Source organism: Nothobranchius furzeri, chromosome 5 (genome assembly GCF_043380555.1).
Source record: "Nothobranchius furzeri strain GRZ-AD chromosome 5, NfurGRZ-RIMD1, whole genome shotgun sequence".
In the NCBI taxonomy this organism is placed as follows: domain Eukaryota; kingdom Metazoa; phylum Chordata; class Actinopteri; order Cyprinodontiformes; family Nothobranchiidae; genus Nothobranchius; species Nothobranchius furzeri.
This window is the reverse complement of record NC_091745.1, coordinates 56,910,017-56,917,216: the sequence shown is the minus strand read 5'-3', so window position 1 is coordinate 56,917,216 and position 7,200 is coordinate 56,910,017. Positions and strand designations below refer to the sequence as shown.

Here is a 7,200-nt window from a genome sequence, read left to right as displayed (position 1 = left end):
TTATCAAGCTAAAAGTTGATAAAACCAATAAGAAACTTTATAGATTTGTGTGAAGAATTTAGAATTCACCATAGAAATGCCCTAGATGCGACTGACTGTACAAGTTAATCTGTGCTGCCCAAAACATTCAACAGAATCCAAAGTTTAACTGTGAGATCACCCCCACCTGGAGAACATTCTGCTGTGCAGACACTCGCTGATGTTTATGGAATAACAAGGACGAGTCCTGGAGACTTCCAAGCATGGTCCCTGCAGCCCAGTCACATTCACGCTTGTGCTTGTGCACAAATATTTACATCCATAACAAAGGGGAGGAGCTGCAAGTACTTATTCAAGTAACAAAGAAAAAGTCCTTTTAACCTGCCAGGTTCTGGGACCAGTCACAGCTCTCGTCTACTGGTGAATAATCATCTCAGGTAAGCATAGGTGTGGTGGAGGAAGCCAGTCTTTATTGCTTTTATAATCTTTTGATCACCCAAATTATAATGTTGGGTTCTGTTTGCTTGTGCTGGATAATGATTAAGGGGTTTTCTCTTGTTTTGTTAGCTCTAAATACAGTGTTGTTCCTACATTTAGCCAAACAGGTGTTAAAATCGTTACCACTGACTGGTCTCTAAAATTAGATTTGGTGTTTTTTTCTTTGTTCGCTTTTTTAAACAAAAACTGTATATTTTTGCTTTTTAAATATTTTTTCCTTCTAAGAATACAAATGTAATACAAAAATGAATTTTTAAATTTTAAAGAATAAAGCTAAATATTTTTAAGTTGAAAAAGGATCTGTGAATCTGAGTAAATCCAAAACATTGAAAGGGTTCCATTTACATTCGGCTCCCTGCATTTGTGGGGTCGTTGGTTCACAATGAATTTTAGTGAATTCTCAGTAACGAAAACAAAAAAAAAATTGTTTTTTATTTATTAATTTTTTAAAGGGACATTGTGTCGTTTTTATTGTTAATCTCTGTAAGTATCCCTCAAAATGTTGTTCAAAATGAATGAAATGATGCCCAGTTGTCGAAAAATATTGGTGGCTTCTCAACATTTAACCATAAAAATCTGGTTTAAAATACATTGAAGTGGGTCTAAGTCTCTGGGCGACGTCATATTAGATGCCATGTGTCCTTCTACGGGAGCCCTTGAGGACAAAACGCATTTAATGATTTGTAACCAACGATTACAAAACTTCAACCATTCATAAACATTGTTTTACACATTCACCTCTTCACTTGTTGCCAGTGATGAAGGGGAGTCTGATGTGCTTATTATTTAGCTGAAGTTTGCACTCCCCAAGGCTTTTTGATCCCAATGGGCATCCGTTGCAAGGTCTCAAACACAAAATTACTGCTTGCTTGCAACAATTTTGGTATCTACTGCCCCCTGTTGCCAGGACAACGACACACTGTCACTTTAATGTTGCACAAAAATCAGTTTTAAGTTTTATGGTCCAAACAAAGTTAAATACTTTGTTCTGTGCTTAACTTTTTCCATGTTATTATTATTTATCCGCTTGCATGTTGGTCAGTCAGTATTCAGTCGCTCCAGCTGCTTCAGCCACCTGAGCTGGTGGATCATAATTCTGTTATTCTTTAGCTAACACCTGGCCCACGGGCCACACTTTGGACACCCCTGCATAAGTACAGAAATATTCTGTAGATGTGGAGCAGCATGTGATATTTGTCCTGCCAACAATAATCTTATTCAGAGCTACAACACCGATCAATAAAACATGGACTAAACGAGTTAAATGTTCAATAATAATATTTCCTCTTTACAGTTGTTGCTGTTGTTTTGAGCAGTTTTACACACGGTGTTAAAGTGACACTAGGCTGACTGACCTTGACGTGTTTGTTGTTACCTGACACCGTCATGGAGGATCCCCCTCACAATAGAGGTGACAAAAATAGTCATTCAGGCACATTGTGATGTCCGTGCCAGCGTTTGGTTGCTGAAGACTAACTCTGGTACAAACGATTCACCTGTACCAGCTGTTACTGTTTTCTAGCTGGACTAAGCTTATTTTCTAACTTCCTAAACAACTTCCTGTTTTGAGGAACTGGTGGGGTTAGTTTAAACCCCACAGCTAAACAAATAGAACATTTTAAGAACACTGTGAAGTTTGCAGATAGGTTCAGGTCCAAGTATCTTGCTGTGGGCAAAAAGGTTGTGTACATATGGACACCAACCCAGAAGCCACTGTCCCATTGTGTCTCAGAGGCAATGTGTTTAAATAAACTTTGACATCAGGTGAGATTTTAATAACAAACAACTATAAAGTTTCTCTGAATACTTTTTGAACGTTTTTTTGTAATCTTGATTAAGTGCAGTGGCGGATCTAGGGTTTTCTGAGTATGGGGTCATCCAGGAGCCACAATAAGCGTTACCCCTCTTTTCCACCATACCTGAAAGCATCACAAAACAGTAGCACAACGTACTTTGAGGTAATTAGCTGCCATTATAGCGGACGAGTTCCTTTCCATCTGCAGCAAAATGCAACGTTTTGGACGCGTCCCAAAAGCGAAGGGACACTATTGTTACGTTTTGAGTCTATTTTTTATGTGCTATGCTTCAAAAACATGTCAAACTCTGCAGTTTAGATCAAGTCAGACAGGAAGTCATACACGAAGCAGTGTAAAACATCTGGAAACTTTCAAAATAAAAGCCACGTACAGATAATCATCACCCCCTTACTTTTCTCACCGGTAGGTCAGTTACTTACTCTTCTGTAACGCCTGTTAACTCTCATTTCCCTTTGAGAGACAAACCGGCGTTCCTAGACTAATTGCGTGTGAGCAGCTCCCAGCGCTCGTACTTCCGCGTTTGGGACTTACCAACACGCTACACTCAAACTCCCTGATTTATCTCAATTCATTCCGAGATCAAACCTGACTATTTCACTCTGGAATATCCATCTTGGGTCATTAGCGCCATTAGTGTTTGGACTTGGAATTACATATATAATCGGATCATCAGGAAAAGAACAGATAAGTGACAGGAGGACAGGAGCACTTTGGGGTGGGGGTGTGGGGGGGGATCAGATTTCTGCATAGGCCAATACCCCTGTGGCCACACCCCTAGAACCGCCAATGATTAACTGTAATATAATAAAACAAATCCACTTGTACAACGATGCTGGATTTATTTACAGTCAACACAGATGGAACAGAACCACTATGATGTGCCATGATGTCATTAGACCATAGTGGTTCTGTTTCATCTGACCTTCTTCATGTTCAAAGGTCTAAAAAGGTAGAATAAAATATCTATAAATACAAAAAAATAAATAAAACATGTGGAAACTACGTTTGGTTCTTACACAGATCATGAAATCAAGACCTTTTGATCTGAATTGACTTTTATTAAAATAAAGTTAGCTAAACATTTGGTTTCCCTTCACAAAATAAAAGTCAGAAAAATATCAGATTCAATAAAAAATGTTTGTCTAAAGCACATGACGGTGTATAGCTGGGTGCAAAAACTCATTCTGTGGTCAAGTACAAGCTGAAGCAAAGTCGCCTTGAGTCCTGCTGAGTTTCAACCCATAACAAAAACTGATCCGCTGTTTACTCTACAAATACCCAGAATGCATCCCTGCTGGTGAGGCACTGACCTCTCTTCTCACAAGGACGCTCCTCCTAAGGAGAGGTCAAAGTGTACACGGTGTTGGTGATATACATGTGTCTGAGAAAAATGCCTAACCACCTTATCTGTTTCTGTCTCTAGTTGACTGCTTGGTTGAAGATGGCACGTGTTACTCTTCTGGCTCTCATAGCAGGTAAACTAAATTAAGAGCAACACATCTGGAAGTGTTTGGTAAACACGAGTATAAATAGATATTAACAGTTGCCATTGTAATATAACTAACATGCTGTTTGTTTTGGCAGTGCTGTTCTCACTGTTTATGGAAGCTGAAGCAAGTAAGGCGGGTTTTTTATCTTTAAACAGAGAAAATACTTAAATTGTTTCCAATGAGGGGGCGGGGCTTAAACTATATACTGAAACCAGCCACAAGAGGGTGTTGGAGGTTGACAGGTTACATTCAGCTGAAGGTGCCATTATAGCGACACTGTTTCTGTTAAGAGGGCAGACTAATCAGCAGTTTAAAGAACTTGTCACCAGCTGTGTGCTTTTTTAAAACTGTGATAAGTTTGCTGCTTGGCTGATTGTGTACAACTATAACTAATGTTTCCCTTTGTCTTCTTATCTCTGTCTTCTTGGTCTACAGATCCATTTGTTTACAGTAAGTGCAAGCACTCATATTTCCCATGTCTATAGTTTTTATATAATTAAGAAATAAAATCTAGGCCTGCACTGACTTGCACTGATTACTGAATAATAATAATAATAATAATAATAATAATAATAATAATAATAATAATAATAATAATAATAGTTATTATTATAATTATGTTAAACTGCTTGACTTAAAGCTGCTTTAACGAATCTGCAAAACAAGCTAGTTTTTAAACACTAACATGGTCACAGAACTCTCACCACGTCCTGATATGGGTGTGTGTAATTCTAGAGTAAACCAGTGAGTGCTAAACACTAGTCCCAGTTTTCTAGATCTAAAGATCTTTTGCAGTCAGTGATTTCAAATGGCGTTTTTCTTTGTGGGACTCCGATGGTTTGTCCTAAAGTTGAAGTGGTAGCAGCCAGCTGTTTCTCCTTCCCTGATTTTAGTAAGCAGAGAACCTCTCATATCAACGGTCCGTTTAAAAATGCATGAGTCCGTAATGAGTGGGGGGTAAATGTGGAAGTGCAGTGGTCTAGTAAGACAGACAAGCAGATGGTCCAGTTGTTGGTTTTGGACCAAGCTGCATTATTGACTTTAGCTATAAAAATCTTATGATATTCCATTTCCTTTCTGACTGCATTGTTTTGTATCTAACAGACTATGAAAGGCTGAGAATCGGAGGCCTCATCTTTACCGGCCTGCTGATAGCTGGAGGAGTCGGCACTCTTCTCTGTGAGTGCTACAGTCTCAAGAAAATAGAGTGATTGCACAGTAGCGTGTAAAAAAATTTACATTTCACTGAATATGAAGAGATGAGATGACCGGAGAGAAAACGTTTTTCACTTTACTCCGTGTCACGTAAAAATCACATCAGTCATTGTGACTTGAAGAATTGTGCTAATACATGTATGTTACCAAAGGCTGCATCCCATTTGGAAGAACAGCTAATAGGGTGGAATTCAGTAGCCTGGCCTGCCAGACTCTTCCTCTGTTTAATTCTGCACAGAGAAAGAGTCTGGTAACTCACAGGCAGAGAGGCACATGAGGGGCGGGCAGCTCAAAAATAACCAATAAGAAAAAAGACAGAAATGCCGACTGTGCCACGCGACGTTGTCGTTTTTTAGCTGTAGTAAAAAATGGCGTCTGGTGACAATGCAAACATCTTTTATTTTTCTAGAAGAAAGGCTTTTAGCGCTTCGACTTGTTGTGGTTTTAAAGACATGCAAGTCATTTAGAACAGAGGAAAGAGCCGCAGCAAACCTCCGCTGTTGTCTTCGTTGCTTATGAGAAACTGAGCGTCGCTGTGTGTGATGTCCGCGACGCTGTAGTTTTTCAGCAGAAGTCAAAAATGGCGTCTGGCAACGGCACAAACATCTTTTATTTTTTCAGAAGAAATGCTTTTAGTGCTTCTACTTGTTGTTGTTTTAAAGACATTCAAGTCATTTAGAGGAAAGAGCCGCAGTGAACTCCGCTTTAGTCGCCATGTTTAAGAGAAACTCGGCGTTATGGTGTGTGACGTACGCTATTCAGCGCTGATTGGCTCGGTTAGAATTCTCAGGGGGTGGGGTTATTTGAATAGGAGAGTTCCCAGACTCTTTCTCTGTGCAGAATTAAACAGAGGAGTCTGGCAGGCCAGGCCAGGCCAGGCATTCAGCCCTCAATAATATAACTGTACTTCCCCTGCTCTAGGACGTTAAAGTGTCTGCAGTGAAATGAGCCTATTTGCAATGACATCACTTGAAGTGATCATATGGAAAACTACAAAAAATAATGTCATAAACACCTTTTACAAGTCAAAATTTGCCTTTTTTTCTCACAGTACTTTGACAGCACGGGGAGAAACTGACTTCTAATTATTTTATAATCACAAGAACTCTTTTGCAAATCCTATAGAATCTAACACTTCTTGTTTTACTTCTTTTTTACATTTGTACTCTCTTTGTAGATAACCAATGTAGGGGGAAACTGAGGTAAGACACTCCTGTCACTTTTACTGTGTACTTAAACTTCCCCATCTCTGTAATATATATTGTCCCGTAACCTGCTGCCACTCCCTTTTCTCCTACTGGTAGAAAACACAATAATGGGGGTGAAATCTGATACTGCCAACCAACCGGTCACCCAAATGCAGGAAGAAGTGACATGCAAAGGAGTGAAGAGAGTAGGTGCCTGATGGAAGAGGAAGAGGAAGCACATTTGCTCAAAAGATCTGTACAAACCTGAGAAACAGCATCAACAGGAAGCAGCTTCAAAATGGGACAAGTCAATTCTGTTTTGTTTTGTTTTCCAAGACATTTAGTTTGTCCAGACCTGTGTATAAAACTTGGTGATTTATTTACATGACTAATTTTATTTCTTGTAGATGCATGAAAGGTTAGCTTTTCAGGGGGGTCATGTAGAGTAGCTTTGACTTGTTGCAGGTAGCCGTCTCTTAGAGCAGGGGTGCGAATTATTGACAAATACATTTGGTCATCCATTAAACTACTTCAAAAACCTGTTTAAAAACTAAGTGTGTTTCCAAAAAAATTATATTCCTGTCCAAAATTAAATGATTGTCACCAAGGAAAAAATCTGGCTTGTGTCATATTTTAATTAATTAACTAAATAATTAAACCAAACAGTCTTTTAAAATATGTTAATGTTACATTTCCTCTCTGGCGGATCTAGAACCGTTTACAAAGGAGATGCAGGAGGTCTAGGCAGGCGGGCAATGCTGGTGGCAAAAAATTAGAAAAACAGATGTTTCACTAAATAATTTTGGAAATTATTAAAAACAGGTGAACAATTCAGGAAAAGAAGTTAAATGAGTGTACAGAATGGATTTCAGCCATCATTGATAGACTTTTATAGACATTTGTAGACAAATGTACTTCCCGTGCTCTAGGACGTTAAAGTGTCTGCAGTGAAATGAGCCTATTTGCAATGACATCACTTGAAGTGATCATATGGAAAACTACAAAAAATAATGT

General features: G+C 38.9%; 1 long non-coding RNA gene across 1 annotated transcript; it reads left to right on the top strand.

Annotated features, from left to right (window-relative positions):
• The first annotated feature begins 283 nt into the window (after window positions 1-283).
• On the top strand, window positions 284-6,801 carry LOC139070121 (uncharacterized). Its single transcript, XR_011520764.1, has 7 exons — window positions 284-416; window positions 3,718-3,769; window positions 3,879-3,911; window positions 4,220-4,234; window positions 4,889-4,963; window positions 6,177-6,201; window positions 6,304-6,801. It is a non-coding gene; the product is annotated as an uncharacterized lncRNA (long non-coding RNA).
• The last annotated feature ends 399 nt before the right edge of the window (window positions 6,802-7,200 follow it).